Raw genomic sequence first — 17,158 nt, 5'->3', positions numbered from 1 at the left:
GCACCCGGCGCGTCTTCCACGGTCCCCGGGGTCGGCTCCGGGTCAGACAGCATGTTGTTCAACGCCCCGAAGTCGTCCACCCTCTCGCCACGCAACGCCTAAGACAAAACACACAAACTTCAGCAAACACACACACAGCCCACATCCAACAAACACCAAACAAACGAAAACGTTACCTGCGCCCTCGCCGTCTCGGCCCGCTCCCTAACCACCTCGCGTCCATGCAGACCCCACATCCGGTCGTAGAGGGCTCCGGCAGACTCCTTCACTACGGGGTCCTCAACCTTAAAGATATCTCGCTCGAAATCTTCATCGGCTTGGTCGAAGACCTCGAAGTGCCGGCACCCTTCGCGGGAGAGCGCGTTCATCGCCCCCTCACAGGTGACTAGGGAGGCGTATGCCATAAAGCCCTCCACGACGGTGGGGAGTGCTTGCAACTCCTCCTGCACCCACTCCAGACAGCGAAGTCCGGGCTCCCGGTCCGGCACTTCGAAATCACCAGTCCCCGCGCCCAGCCCATGGTATGTACCCACGAGCAGCTGGCGCATCCGCTCCGCCTCTGCGCGCGACATGGCCTCGGTCCTCTCCACGCGGCTCTCCAGGGCGGTGAGCCGCTCCTGCAGCTGCTCGGCGCGCTCCCTGGCAAGATTGCCCTCCGCCCGTGCCAGGTTAGCCTCCGCCTGCGCAGCCTGCGCCTTAACAAGAGCCTCGTTGGTCTCCCTCCTCTCCCCCGCCAACTGGTGCCGGAGGTCAGCCTTCTCTCCCTCCAGCGTGGCCACCTTGTCCGCCAGCTTGCGACACTTGCTGTCGGCGGCCGACTTCTCACGAACGGCGTCAGCTTGTTGTGTCCGAAGTCTCTCGACTTCGGCAGCCATAGCTGCTGTGAGGGCCCCCGACGCAGTGCGGCTGGCGAAGTCAGCCACCTGCAGAGCAATCGTAAGACCGCGGCCTCAGCAAGCCGATAAAAAAAAGGGGGGGATGAAGTCCAGCTCAGCGGACCTGACTCAGCGCCTCTGTCGCCTCCTTCAGCCGGCGGGTCGCAGCGCCCGCCTCATCCATGACAACCGCGAGGGCTGACACCTCGCCCCCGGCGCTAAGAGCCCCGCCCTTCGCCTTCGGCACTGCGGCAGCCGTCGTGGTCGCCGCGGCAGGCGCAACCATAGCAAGTTGGCCCTCGCCCGACCCTGCGACGTACCAACGAATAAATTAAAAAAAATAAAAAAAAATAAAAATAAAATATATAATAAATAAATAGAGCCAGTGACTTACCACCAAGATAGTCCTCCACACTAATATCAGTGGCGAAGTCGGCGACACGTTTGACCGACAACGGCAACGCTCGCGCCGCCTTCGCGACCTCCGCCACTTCGCCGGACGGCGGCACCGCCTTCGCCGTTGCCTCCGGCGCCTTGCTAGCTGCAGGGACGCCCGACTTCGCCGCCGGCGGCGGCCGGCCTCCGCCGGGGGCCGCAGCCTTCGCAGACCCCCGCTGCCTCTTTGGCCTGGCTTCAACAAGCCTGACAGCCGCCTGGCGCTTTTGCGCAGCCCCCTGGCGATCCTTGTCCATCACTGCCGACACAACAACAGCAATATTCCGCCCATAAGGAAAAACTCTCCATTTGCGAACCATGCGAGATGTAAAAACGTCCCCGCTGGCCGCGCGGGGGATAGGAACATTCCTAGGCCAGCAACCCCCGGTAACCTTCAGCATCCGAGCCGAAGACTCCCGGAGCTCGGGCGAAGACATCCTTTCCCCCGGGGCCGCGCACGTCCTCATCAACTCTCTAGCAAACCCATCGGAAACCCCAAGTCCTCCCATGGCAGTACCTAGTTTCCTCTTCTTAGAGGATGGGGCGGCCGCCGGTGCAGGGTCGTCTTTAGTCTCCACCACCGGTTTCTTCCCTCGGCGGTCCGCATCGTCTTGACTAGGATAGCCGTCATATGGCAGTTGGTTCAATTCGAAGACCCTATTCAGACGGTCATTCGACCCGCGGATCTCCCAGCTGCGCTGGCCCTCTGTCCTCGGCACATAACGCCCAACAAGCCGCACCGCCTCATCCTCCGCCTCACGCACAAAGGCGGCCGGATCACGGTTTCGCAGATTTAGCGCGAAGGCGGGACTCCGCACCACCTTTCCACCACGGAAAGGCATCTGGCGAGGGCATACTTCGCCCAACGCCCAACCATGCGCCAAGGGCCATACCCTGTACGCCACAAACTCTTCAACCAAGTCGCACCCACTGCTCTGGCCGGCGGCACACCGAAGGGCCCCTTCGTCCACATCATCCTCCGCCACTTCATAGGGCGGGTACGCCGAGTAAAAATGAGAGCACATCTCAGACACGGGAAGTCCCTCATGGCCTTCGACGGTGCCCTCAGCAATGTAAAACCAAAATTCATTCCAGTTGCCCCACTTGTTGCGGGCGCAAGGAACCAACTCGACTACCTGCATCGTGGTCTTGCCGGTCTTCGGCGTGAATGTGCAGGACCCAAACTGAGCAACTTCGTCCCCGATCATCCTCTTCTGCCAGTGTAAACAATAATGCTTCGCAAAAACTTCGACCGATGGCTGTCCGCCGTACGAAGTCATCGCCCAGACATACTTCGACAGGGCCACCACGGCATTCGGCGTCAGCTGATGTATTTGCACGTTGAACCTGCGCAGGACTTCGCCAACAAACCGGTGTGCAGGCAAGCGGAGACCAGCGGCGAAAAACGCCTCAAAAACAACCAACTTGCCCTCCGGCTCGGGGACTTTCTCCGTCCCCGGGGCACGCGCAACTCCGCCGCCGAAGTAGCCCAACCGCTGCATATCCTCCACGCGGGCCGACGACATTCGTGACACGCCGAAATCAACAGAATCGCCGGCGCGCAACTCCTCCGCCATCAAACTACTCAGCGTCTCCTCCGACGAGGCGGCGGCCGGCGGCGAGGAACCGGCCGGCGGCGTAGCGGCAGCGGAAGAAGAGGAGGACGACATCGCTACGTACCGTCGACGGCGGCGGGCAGTCTGCTTCACTCGCGCCAGATCTCCGGCGAACAAGAGCACGGCGGGCAGACGAGCAGCAAGACGGCGGGCGGCTAGGGTTTTCGTGGAGCGCGGAAAGTAAAGTTCAAAAAGCGCCGGCCCCCGCCCCCTTTTATAGGCAGGGCGCGACGCTTCGGGAAACCCGCAATCCAACAGTACGCCGTCAATCAACGGTCACATCAAAAACCCCCGCGGAACCACTTCGAGCGAGGGCAGCGTCTCCGCCATCTAGCGACGTCTTCGGCACCAGGTGACTTTGTCGAACTGGTCCCTCGGAGGGCAAATGTTGGAGCGAAGGCAGAAACGCCACCCCTCGCTCGAAGTCTCTGCTGCTTAGCCGCTGCTCTGACAGAGACAAAGCAGGCAGGGACGCCCTTCGCTTGATCGGCACCAGACGAAGACCGGCGACGAAGGCATCCCACAGTGCGGCCTCGTCCAGTTCAGAGGCCCACGTGCGATCCGGCCCATTGTAACGGGCCCCGCGTAGCCACCGCGTGTTACGGGCCTAATTTGTAAAGGCATCCCTGTAATTACAGTCTGTAACCCTGCTTTATGGGAATATTCTGGGGATAACCTAGGTAGCTGAGGGCACATGCGTCCTTAGCACAAGGCGCTGGGCGTTCAGGTACCTATAAATACCCCCGCACAGTGCCCGTGAGAGGCCCGGTTAACAGAGCTATTTGCCATCTCACGCGTAACCCTACCGTCTACACGGTTCACCCTTGTTGGCCTTCTTGCTACTGATAGCAAGTTCCAACACCCGTGCTGCAGGCCGAGGTGGCCTTCGCGCTGCATCAGCGCGATCTCCTGCTCAAGGTCCTGGGCCTTCTGCTCTTCGTCGCGTATCATTTGCCGCACCTTGGCTAGTGCGGACACACGTTGGCGCTTGGCCTCCAGTATCTCTTTTTGCATATGGAGATTGCGGTTCTTGATGCGCAAGGCGCGCAGCTGTAGCTGTTCTTCCGCTGAGATGTCGAGGACTTCGCCGTCTTCGGTGAGGTCCGCGCCCTCTGGTGGGGCGAAGCCTGGGGGAGGTTGCGGTTGTCCTTCAGGGCCGCAGGTGCGGAGAGCGTCGTCTTCGCAGGTGCGGAGAACGTCGTCTTCAGTAGCCTCTTGGTGGGTGGAGTGGGTGAGGGCGAGGGCCTTGCCCTTTTTTGCGGCCAGTAGTGCTGCCTTCGCAGCCTCGTCAGCCTTCGAGCTAGCTTTCTTGGGTGCCATCGCGGGTGGTTTTTTCGTAGCACGAACGGTGGGTGCCAAATGTTGGAACTTGCTCACTGGTGCAAGTTGATCCAACGGGGGGGGGGGGTAGCAACGTAAACAGGGTTTTCGCACGAGATGGCAATAGCTCTGTTAATCTAGCCTCTCAAGGGCACTGTGCGGGGGTATTTATAGGTATCCGGGTGCCCAGCGTCCCGTGTTAAGGACGCATGTGCCCTCAGACACCTAGGTTATCCCGGGAATATTCCCATAAAGCAGGGTTACAGACCGTAATAACAGGGAGGCCTTTACAAATTAGGCTCGTAACGTGCAACGGCCACGCAGGGCCTGTTACAATGGGCCGGATCCCACGCGGGCCTCCATTCTGGACGAGGTCGCAGGATGAGACGACCTCGTCACAGGTCTTCGTCCGGCGGCGTATGAGACGAAGGGTAAGTCTGCCCGTTGTCTTGTCACCGTTGGTGCAACGAGTACGGCGAAGGCCTCGAGCGAAGGGTGGCGTCTTCGCCTTCGCCCCAACATCCACCAAGCAATCCAACGAGATCACCCCGTCGACACCATCCTTGGCGACATTCATAAGGGGAATTTTGCAGGATCATGACACAAAAATTCGAGATGTCTATGATGGGGGAGTTGAAGTATTTCTTAGGATTTCAAGTGAAGCAACTCCAAGAAGGCACCTTCATAAGCCAAACGAAGTATACTCAAGATATTCTAAGCAAGTTTGGGATGAAGGATGCCAAACCCATCAAGACACCCATGGGAACCAATGGGCATCTCGACCTCGACACGGAAGGTAAGTCCGTGGATCAAAAGGTATACCGGTCGATGATAGGCTCTTTACTCTACTTATGTGCATCTCGACCGGATATAATGCTTTCCGTATGCATGTGTGCAAGATTCCAAGCCGACCCTAAGGAAGCTCACCTTACGGCCGTGAAACGAATCTTGAGATATTTAGTTTATACTCCTAAGTTTAGGCTTTGGTATCCTAGGGGATCCACTTTTGATTTAATTGGTTATTCGGATGCCGATTGGGCGGGGTGTAAAATCAATAGAAAGAGCACATTAGGGACTTGCCAGTTCTTGGGAAGATCCTTGGTGTCTTGGGCTTCAAAGAAGCAAAATTCCGTAGCTCTTTCTACCGCCGAAGCCGAGTACATTGCCGCAGGCCATTGTTGCGCGCAACTACTTTGGATGAGGCAAACTGATGAGGACATCAACACCAACACGAGCACATCTACACCAGCAGCACCTTCTCCAGCCCAGGCACCATCTTCCCCAGTCCAGGCGCCACCCCTTCCACCTGGGCCAGTGACTCGGGCCCGTGCAAGAGAATTGAACTACATCATGTTGTTAAAGAACGAAGGCCCGGAAGAATAGACGACCAGCCCAATTGCGGCCCATAATGGACGACCTAGGGTTGGCCGCCCCTAGGGGCTGCGCCCCCTCTCTATTTATACAGGAGCTGCGCCTCCTTTATTTTCCGAGTTTTGTTTTACGTTAGCCTTAGCTACTCTCGAACACGCGCAAATCTACGCTGTCTTCGTGTATTCAGAACTCCACCCTCGAGTAATAGATTAGATTGCTCGCATCTTTTTCTTGTTCGTTCTTCGATTGCGCACAGGAAACGATCTTCGTGATCAGGCCGATCTCGCATCAGCAAGGTCGGTAACCACAGGGAGTTGGTTTAGCGATTGCATTGGCGCCTCGGGCTTGCTCGTCGTAGTCGGATCGCAAGGGTCATCTTCCGCCAAATCGGAATTATCTCTACTCGCCGAAAGATCGGGCACCTCAGCTACATCAATTGGTATCAGATTTCCAGGTTGATCGGTGAGTTTATCGAGCGTTTTTTTCCTACAGTCCACAAAACCATATAAAAATTCAGGTTAGATCTTATCCCAGCACCCTTTTGAGCCTCGCACTTTCTTTCAATAATTTGCATTGTTGAATTTGTGTGCTTTCGCGTCATTTGTTGCTGGTTGCATTGTGTTCTTCCACCATTCAAACCCTAGCGCCGCCACCATCTCCCGTTTGATCACGCCACAAACCGAGTCAACATTGTTTCCTTGTTTTTCTCCTTCGGTTACGTAAAAAAAACAGAAAAAACAAACCGAGTCAACGGCCGTTTCCTTGATTTTCTCCTTCGGTTACGAAAAAAACAGAAAAAAAACAAACCGAGTCAACAACCGCTTCCTTGTTTTTCTCCTTCGGTTACATAAAAAAAACAGAAACAAAAAAAAAAGAAACGAAGGAGAAAGGATACGGTTGTTTCATCCCGGTCGTTTTTAAAACATAACTTGAGGAACCTTCCGTAAACCGGGCATAACTTTTCGCTCGGGTGTCCAAAAAATCTGAAATTTTTACAGGAGCTTGTTGACACCATTCTGAGGCCGGCCAAACTCACCTACGGTCTGTTTGGGGTTCGACAAAATTGTCAAAAAAATTCAGGAAAATAAAGAAAAAAATTCATCAAAGTTCTCGCACGCTTTTCAGAGAACTTCCTGATTTTCTATAGACCACATCTGATATCTGTTTTAGGTGAAACTTCGTGTAGCTCCTATCTTGTTGCTTCTTGTGCTGAGAAAAATATCAAAAAAATCATACAAAAAAGAAAAACAAAATCACCTGTGATTTCTACTAGTGCCTTTTTTTGCATCACTAGTACAATATTTACGGTACTGCCATTCTGCTAGTTCCATCCATCCTTTGCACCTGTGGCCAGCAATATAGTTTCGTGTTTTGCACTATAATTCAACTTTGCATTATTGTTTGATCGTGCTAATCCTTGACTTGAGTGCAGCCTACCCACAACTCCACATATTTCTACGACGAGCAGGTTTCTGTTTCTCCACGCAATCGCTCATCCAATCTTTCACCGGTTCCACTTGTTGATTGCAGTTCACCACTGTGGCTTGGTAAGAACGGATAAGAACTTGATAACAGCACTAGTGTGAGCGCCTTGTGAGCAGTACACCCCTGTTTTTGTCGTTGGTTTTTCTCCTTTTGGTGTTTTGGTGTTTGCGCTAACTATGGCAGGAGCACACGACATGGTGGATGCCCAGTTGCAGGAAGTAAGGGGACAAGTTGATGGACTTGCTGCTGACATTAGGACGATGCATGAACGGCTTGATTCAACGATCACTTCGACGACCGAGCATTTCAACCAACTTGACCTTGCTCAAACGGCGACTCGCACCACACTCGACACCATCCTTGCACGCCTTGATGCATTGACCACAAAGATGGAGCAGGAATACGACGGTGACACTGAGCAGGACGATGGAGATCGACGTGGTCGTGCACGCCGTGTGGTTCGTCATCCCCCTAATGACTTATTTTCTAAGATTAAATTTAAAATTCCACCTTTTAATGGCAAATATGATCCTGCTGCATATCTTGATTGGGAGTTAGAGGTTGAACAAAAATTTTCATGCCATGATATTGCTGCACATTCTCAGGTTAAAGCTGCTATTAGTGAATTTACTGATTTTGCTTTAATTTGGTGGCGTGAGTATAAAATGAAGCATCCCACTGCCATTCCAACCACTTGGGATCAGTTGAAAGCTGCGATGCGACATCGATTTGTGCCTTCGTATTATGCTCGTGATTTGCTTAATAAAATGCAGCGTTTTCAGCAAGGTTCTCAATCTGTTGAGGACTATTTCCAGGAATTACAAAAAGGTATGATTCGTTGTGGGATATTGGAGGACAACGATGTTGCTATGGCACGTTTTCGTGGTGGTTTAAACCGCGAAATCCAGGATATACTTGATTATAAGGAATATTATGATATGACTACTTTATTTGAATATGCTTGCAAAGCTGAACGTGAAGTGCAGGGACGCCGCTCGAAGACATATTCTAACCCTTTTCAGGACGAAGCTCGACATCCACCTCAGCACCAGTTCCCCCTGCGCCATCCACGTCCACCACTACTCCACGCGAGAAGACGACCAAACCAGCCAGCACTGCCCCACCCATAGGTCGTACACGGGATATTCAGTGTCATCGCTGTAGAGGATTTGGCCATGTGATTCGAGACTGCCCAAACAAGCGCACTTTGCTCATTCGTGACGATGGTGAGTACTCTTCCGCTAGTGATTCTGAAGAAATTGAACATGCACTACTTGCCACTAACCATGCAGCTCAGGCGGGGGTACATGTCAACCCGGGCGACGCTGATAGGTATGAAAGTCTTGTTGTGCAGCGTGTTCTTAGTACACAGGTTGCTTTGCCCGAGAAGAATCAGCGACACACTCTGTTCCATACAAAGGGTGTTGTGCAGGAGCGGTCAATTCGCATCATTATCGACAGCGGCAGTTGCAACAATTTGGCGAGTACCATGCTGGTCGAAAAGTTGTCGTTACCCACTCGTAAGCATCCAAACCCATATCACATTCAATGGCTTAATGATGGTGGTAAAATAAAAATCACGCGTTCCGTGCGTGTTCCTTTCTCCATGGGTGCTTATTTTGATTTTGTTGATTGTGATGTTATTCCCATGGAAGCATGCTCTTTGTTACTTGGTCGACCTTGGCAATATGATACTGATAGCTTGCATCATGGTCGTTCGAATCATTATTCTTTCATTTTTAAGGGTCAGAAAATAATTATACACCCAATGACACCTGAACAAATTGTTAAAGTTGATCTTGCCCGAGCTGCTATAACTGCTAAACAACTTGATCCATCGCCCTCTGTTCCTTCTGAAATTAAGTTGAAGGCTCCTGTTTTACTTGCTACACGTGCTGATTTTGACGATCTACACGGTGCTCATTTGCCATGCTATGCACTTGTATGCTCTAGTGTCCTCATTTCACTTGATGATGCACCATCTTTGGCTATTCCCCCTATGGTTGCTAACCTTTTGCAGGAGTACGCTGATGTCTTTCCCAAAGACTTACCACCGGGTCTCCCACCGCTTCGTGGCATTGAGCACCAGATCGACCTCATTCCCGGCGCACAGCTTCCGAACCGCGCACCATACCGTACAAATCCAGATGAGACGAAGGAGATTCAGCGCCAGGTACAGGCGTTGCTTGACAAAGGATACATTCGTGAGTCTCTTAGCCCTTGCTCTGTTCCTATGTTACTTGTTCCCAAGAAAGATGGGTCATGGCGTATGTGTGTAGACTGTCGTGCTATTAATAACATCACTATTAGTTATCGCTATCCTATACCACGCCTTGATGATATGCTAGATGAGCTTAGTGGTGCCATTATTTTCACTAAGATTGATTTGCGTAGTGGTTACCACCAGATTAGAATGAAACTGGGTGATGAATGGAAAACAGCCTTCAAAACGAAATTTGGTTTATATGAATGGTTGGTTATGCCGTTTGGATTGACTAATGCTCCCAGCACTTTTATGCGAGTGATGAATGAAGTTCTGAGGCCCTTCATAGGATTGTTTGTGGTTGTTTATTTCGATGATATCCTTATTTACAGCAAATCTAAGAAAGAGCATTTGGAACATTTAAGTGCTGCTTTTGATGCATTGCGTGCCGCCCAGTTATTCGCTAACATGGAAAAATGCATCTTTTGCACACGACGTGTCTCGTTTCTTGGTTATGTTGTTACTCCACAGGGCATTGAGGTGGATAGCAGCAAGATTGCTGCCATTCGGGAGTGGCCTACACCGACGACGGTCACACAAATTCGGAGCTTTCTTGGACTTGCCGGTTTCTACCGCTGATTTGTTCGTGATTTTAGCTCCATTGCAGCGCCTCTACATGAGCTTACAAAGAAAGATGTTCCGTTTGCTTGGAGTGATTCGCAGGAGGAAGCGTTCAGCACTTTGAAAGATAAGTTAACCCAAGCTCCCCTATTGCAATTGCCTGATTTTAATAAAGTATTTGAGCTTGAATGCGATGCTAGCGGTATTGGGCTAGGTGCTGTTTTGTTACAAGAAGGAAAACCAGTTGCTTATTTTAGTGAAAAATTAAGCGGTGCTAGTCTGAAATATTCTACTTATGATAAGGAGCTTTACGCGTTAGTGCGCACTTTACATACATGGCAGCACTATCTTTGGCATCGTGAGTTCATAATTCATTCTGATCATGAGGCTTTAAAACATATTCGTACCCAAACAAATCTGAACCGTCGTCATGCTAAATGGGTAGAATTCATTGAGTCTTTTCCTTACATTATTAAACACAAGAACGGGAAGGACAATGTTATTGCTGATGCTATGTCTCGTCGCTATACCATGCTGTCACAGTTAGATTTTAAAATCTTTGGTTTGCACACTGTAAAAGATCAATATGTTGACGATGCTGATTTTAAAGATGCTTTCGGCCATTGTATTAATGGGAAACCATGGGGCAAATTTCACATACAGGATGGGTTCCTGTTTCGCGTTAACAAGCTGTGTGTTCCAGCTAGCTCGGTTCGTCTTTTGTTGTTACAGGAAGCACATGGAGGCGGTCTCATGGGGCACTTTGGCGTCTACAAGACACATGAGGTGTTGGCTGCCCACTTCTTTTGCCCTCGGATGCGCGCTGATGTTGAGCGCCTTGTTGCACGCTGCACTACTTGTCAGAAAGCTAAGTCACGGTTGAACAACCATGGTTTGTATATGCCTTTGCCTGTTCCTACTTCCCCTTGGATTGATATTTCGATGGATTTTGTTTTGGGATTGCCTAGAACTAAGAAGGGGAGGGATAGCATTTTTGTGGTTGTTGATCGATTCTCCAAAATGGCTCATTTCATACCTTGTCATAAGACTGATGATGCTAGCAATGTTGCTGAATTGTTTTTTAGAGAGATTATTCGTTTGCACGGTATTCCCAATACAATAGTCTCGGATCGTGATGCCAAGTTTCTGAGTCATTTTTGGAGATCTCTATGGAATAAATTGGGAACTAAATTGTTGTTTAGCACCACTTGTCACCCTCAGACTGATGGTCAAACTGAGGTAGTTAATCGAACTTTGTCTACCATGCTTAGGGCTGTTTTAGACAAAAATTTGAAACGTTGGGAGGATTGCTTACCTCATGTTGAGTTTGCTTATAATCATGCAACACATTCTTCTACAAAGATGTGCCCTTTTCAAATTGTTTATGGTTACATTCCTAGGGCGCCTATTGCTTTGTTTTCGCTTGATGCTGCGGACGCCCCACACATAGATGCTCTTGCACATGTTGAACAAATGATTAATCTCCATGAACAAACTCAACAAAACATTGCTGCTGCTAATGCTAAATATCAGATTACTGGTAGTAAAGGCCGTAAACTAGTTACTTTTGAACCTGGTGATATGGTTTGGTTGCATTTGAGAAAGGATCGTTTTCCTACTTTGCGTCGTTCTAAATTGATGCCTCGTGCTGCTGGTCCTTTTAAGGTACTCACCAAGATTAATGATAATGCTTATATCCTTGACCTGCCTGCGGAGTTTGGTGTTTCCACTAGTTTTAATGTTGCAGATTTGAAACCGTATGTGGGAGAAGATGAGGAGTTGCCGTCGAGGACGACTTCAGTTCAAGAAGGGGAGGATGATGAGGACATCAACACCAACACGAGCACATCTACACCAGCAGCACCTTCTCCAGCCCAGGCACCATCTTCCCCAGTCCAGGTGCCACCCCTTCCACCTGGGCCAGTGACTCGGGCCCGTGCAAGAGAATTGAACTACATCATGTTGTTAAAGAACGAAGGCCCGGAAGAATAGACGACCAGCCCAATTGCGGCCCATAATGGACGACCTAGGGTTGGCCGCCCCTAGGGGCTGCGCCCCTCTCTATTTATACAGGAGCTGCGCCTCCTTTATTTTCCGAGTTTTGTTTTACGTTAGCCTTAGCTACTCTCGAACACGCGCAAATCTGCGCTGTCTTCGTGTATTCAGAACTCCACCCTCGAGTAATAGATTAGATTGCTCGCATCTTTTTCTTGTTCGTTCTTCGATTGCGCACAGGAAACGGTCTTCGTGATCAGGCCGATCTCGCATCAGCAAGGTCGGTAACCACAGGGAGTTGGTTCAGCGATTGCATTGGCGCCTCGGGCTTGCTCGTCGTAGTCGGATCGCAAGGGTCATCTTCCGCCAAATCGGAATTATCTCTACTCGCCGAAAGATCGGGCACCTCAGCTACATCACAAACCCTTAGGGACTACGGTTACAAACTAACCAAAGTTCCTCTTCTATGTGATAATGAGAGTGCAATCCGCATGGCGGATAATCCCGTTGAGCATAGTCGCACTAAACACATAGCCATTCGGTATCATTTTCTAAGGGATCACCAACAAAAGGGAGATATCGAGATTTCATACATTAATACTAAAGATCAATTAGCTGATTTCTTTACCAAGCCACTAGATGAACAAACTTTTAACAAACTTAGGCATGAGCTAAATATTCTTGATTCTAGGAACTTCTTTTGCTGACTTGCACACCTAGCTCATTCATATACCTTTGATCATGTCTCTTTCATATGCTATGACTAATGTCTTTTCAAGTCTATTTCAAATCAAGTCACAGGTGTATTGAAAGGGAATTGGAGTCTTCGGCGAAGACAAAGGCTTCCACTCCGTAACTCATCCTTCGCCGTCGCTCCAAGCAACTCTCCATCTTTGGGGGAGAGAACCTGAGTCCAAAGAAAAAGGACTCCGTCTTTGGTATAATCTTCACTCATATTTTATTTGCCAAAGGGGAGAAAGTAATTTAAAAGGGCTCTAATGACTCCGTTTTTGGCGATTCATGCCAAAGGGGGAGAAAGTATTAGCCCAAAGCAAAAGGACCGCACCACCACCTAATTTTAAAACTAAGGATTTTCAATTGGTGAATTTCAAATTGGTACCTTAAATGTGTTCAAAAGGGGAGGAAGTAATATTTTCAAAACTGATATCTCAAAACCCTCTTGAACACTAAGAGGAGGATTTCATTTAGGGGGAATTTTGTTTAGTCAAAGGAAAAGCATTTGAAACAGGGGGAGAAAATTTCAAATCTTGAAAATGCTTCGCAAAATCTTATTCATTTACCTTTGACTATTTGCAAAAGAACCTTGAAAAAGATTTACAAAAGAATTTGCAAAAACAAAACTTGTGGTGCAAGAGTGGTCCAAAATGTCAAAAATTAAAGAAACAATCCATGCATATATTATAAGTATTTATATTGGCTCAATTCTAAGCAACCTTTGCACTTACATTATGTAAACTAGTTCTATTATGCACTTCCATATTTGCTTTGGTTTGTGTTGGCATCAATCACCAAAAAGGGGGAGATTGAAAGGGAATTAGGCTTACACCTATTTTCCTAATTGATTTTGGTGGTTGAGTTGCCCAACACAAATAATTGGACTAACTAGTTTGCTCTAGTGTGTAAGTTATACAGGTGCCAAAGGTTCACACTTAGCCAATAAAAAGACCAAGAATTGGGTTCAACAAAGTGAGCAAGGGATAACCGAAGTGTGCCCTAGTCTGGCGCACCGGACTGTCCGGTGTGCCACCGGACAGTGTCTGGTGCACCAGGGGACTTTATGCTGAACTCCTCACCTTCGGGAAAATCCAGAGGCGCTCCGCTATAATTCACCAGACTGTCCGGTGCACCACCGGACAGTGTCCGATGCTCCAAAGGAGAGCGACTCTGAACTCGCCAGCTTCGGGAATTCGCTCCGCTATAATTCACCGGACTGTCCGGTGAGCCAGCGGAGCAACGGCTACTTCGCGCCAATGGTCACCTGCAGCAGCAATTAATGCGCGCCAGAGCGCGCAGAAGTCAGGCACGCGCGAAGTGGCACACCGGACACTCTACAGTACATGTCCGGTGTGCCACCGGACATCCAAGCGGGCCCAGCAGTCAGAGCTCCAACGGTCGGAACCCAACAGCCTGGTGACGTGGCTGGCGCACCGGACACTGTCCGGTGTGCACCGGACTGTCCGGTGCACCATGCGACAGACAGCCTCCACCAAACAGCTAGTTTGGTGGTTGGGGTTATAAATACCCCCAACCACCCCACATTCAAGTCATCCAAGTTTTCCACCTTCCAACTACTTACAAGAGCTAGGCATTCAATACAAGACACACCCAAGTGATCAAATCCTCTCCCAATTCCACAAAAGCTTTAGTGACTAGTGAGAGTGATTTGTTGTGTTCTTTTGAGCGCTTGCGCTTGGATTGCTTTCTTCTTTCTCATTCTTTCTTGAGATCAATACTCACTTGTAACCGAGGCAAGAGACACCAATTGTGTGGTGGTCCTTGCGGGGAAGTTTTGTTCCCGGTTGATTTGAGAAGAGAAAACTCACTCGGTCCGAGGGACCGTTTGAGAGAGGGAAAGGGTTGAAAAAGACCCGGCCTTTGTGGCCTCCTCAACGGGGAGTAGGTTTGCGAGAACCGAACCTCGGTAAAAGAAATCCGCGTGTCACACTCTTTATTCGCTTGCGATTTGTTTTGCACCCTCTCTCTCGGACTCGTTTATATTTCTAATGCTAACCCGGCTTGTAGTTGTGATTAACTTTGTAAATTTCAGTTTCGCCCTATTCACCCCCCCTCTAGGCGACTTTCACTTTCAACATAAGAAAAGATGTATAGAAAATCTTCATAGCACTGAACAAATGACCATCTTCACTGATAGCTTCTCAGATAAAGAAGAAAGTGGAAATAAATGGATTACCCAACTAAATAACTGACTTTATTAATAACTACACCAAGTTGCAGGGGATACCCACACCTCGGTGACAATCATTACAAAGATCCAACTTCATTACATGTCCATCATAACAAGCATCCAACATAAGATAAGCAATCTAACTCTAACTAAGACTGACTAGACTAAGACACTGAACTAAGCATTATTACAGACTCTGACCCTATCGATCTAGGGATCCAAATCTATCCGGGTCCTGCAGTCTGGGGTACCATAGTCGAAGCGACCACAGGGCAGTGAACGGTAAGGGTGCTGAATCCATACAGGGGCGGTAGAACCACAATCCAGATAGTGGCGTGCTGCACACTCAGCACACAATTCCGCAACCTCCGCCCGAACCTTGCCCAACTCGTCATGGGTGTGGTCTAGCTCTATGTTGAGCACGGCAGCCAGGTTGACCATATTGTTTAGCCTGGGATTGCCCTCACCAACTGGCGAGACAATCACACCTCTAGCACTGTCGGTCGAATGGCGAGGGTAGTACTTCAGGTCAAGGCCATCAGCTACCCCGCTGAACAACGAGCAATACTGAGAAAGTGCCTGTCGTGGTGCATCTTGCATGGCTGCCTCAGCAGTATCCCTCTCAGTAATAGAATAGTGCTCTGAGAAGGCCTCTGCACCCCAAAGATCATCGTCCGGATGGCGCACCAAGCAAGTAGGCTCCCACTGGTCCGGGTATAACCCGCAACGTTGCTGGTAGACTACACAACAGTACTCGATGAACCAAGTGTGTCGGTCAGAGGCCCGACGCAGCAGGGTGTCGAGAGTGTTGTGGAAGTGACACCCGCGAGCGGCGTCACGAGTGATGGGTCTAGCGATCCATCCCTCTGGCTCCGGCTCCTCCGAGAGCTCCGTGTCGTGGCTCGAACTGCCATCGGCATCATCGTCGTCTCCGTCTCCGTCAGGGTCTCCTCCAGCAGCCGGGATGCCCTATGGTGGTGCAGGGGACATCTCTGGCTAAGGTGTAGGGGAAGGCGGCTTCTTAGACTCCACCTCCTACTGAGGCGAGGGGGAAGAGTCTTGCTGCTGCTGCTCCTGCTCCTGGCATCGGCACTCCTGCTCGTCGTGCAGACGACGATGTAGTCTCTCCAGGTGATTGGACTGACCTGGCACCATGCGACGAAGTGGACGCTCCGCCAGGCTAGAAGGCAAAAAGGGGATCACAGAGTTACATGCAGTGCACCTAAGACGAGCCATCTACAAAAGACGTCGTAAGCACAAGAGTAAGAGTAGAACTATGAGACCAGACAGTAAACAGAAAGAAAACTGAGACAAAACTTTTGAGATAAGTAAATAACATAGAGTTGGTTAAGATGACCAACTTTTGAAAGGACACTGAGGACCAAGGTAAGAGTAGGGGTCTTTAGTTCCTTAGGGTGACCATTCTAGTCTAGGTTAGCAGTCCTACAGTCAGCAAGGGCTTTGATACCACTTATGTCACACCCGGTTTCGGAGGTAAACTGAATGCGAACCATGTACGTGCCAGCATCAGAAACTCACGTACACAGCAATTACATAATTGGACATCATCACACAATGCTCGAAATAAATAGCGGAAATGTACTTTAATTATATCAAGATGTCCAAGACATCCATAGAGTCTAATACATAGCCATAATGTTCAACATAAATATCAAAGTGCGGAGAAACGAAACGTAGATGATAAGCCTACACAGGCAGCTGACTGGGGGTTTGCCACTAAGATAAACTAAAACTCTTCGTAATCCTGGAACTCCTCGAAGTCCTCCATGTTGCCAGCATCACCTCCTGAGCACTGAGTATAGTGGGGACAACCTGGGGTGGGGGTGGTGTGTAAAGCAAGGGTGAGTACACATCAACGTACTCAGCAAATGTCCCGTTTGGCTAAAGTGGACTAGCTGTATGTGGGGTTGAGGTTAAGCAGTTGCTTTTAGTTGGTCAAGTATTTATTATTATTAGTAGAGCAAAGTTTTAGTAATAAACCCAGTTATTATCCAAAAGTACTCCCTCAAAGAGGAAATATCATAGATCAGATTTATAACATCATTATTAACCATCATCATAAAAGTAACCAAAGTTCTTCTAATCAAAGAGGATCCCAAGGCTGCTCTTAACCATGAGCTCGGTTGATATACCAGTTTCTAACAATATGGAGAGGTTGCACACTTTACCCATGAGTCGTGATCCCTTTCCAGCCTAGGTTGTACAGACCCGATCTTCACTACCGAGGTGAATGGCCAGGGATACACTACGTAGCCTTTACAAAGACTCCCTTGGTGCATAGCTGCTCGTT

This window comes from Zea mays, chromosome 6, assembly GCF_902167145.1.
Source record: "Zea mays cultivar B73 chromosome 6, Zm-B73-REFERENCE-NAM-5.0, whole genome shotgun sequence".
Taxonomy (NCBI): Eukaryota; Viridiplantae; Streptophyta; class Magnoliopsida; order Poales; family Poaceae; genus Zea; species Zea mays.
Note: the sequence above shows the minus strand (reverse complement) of the source record.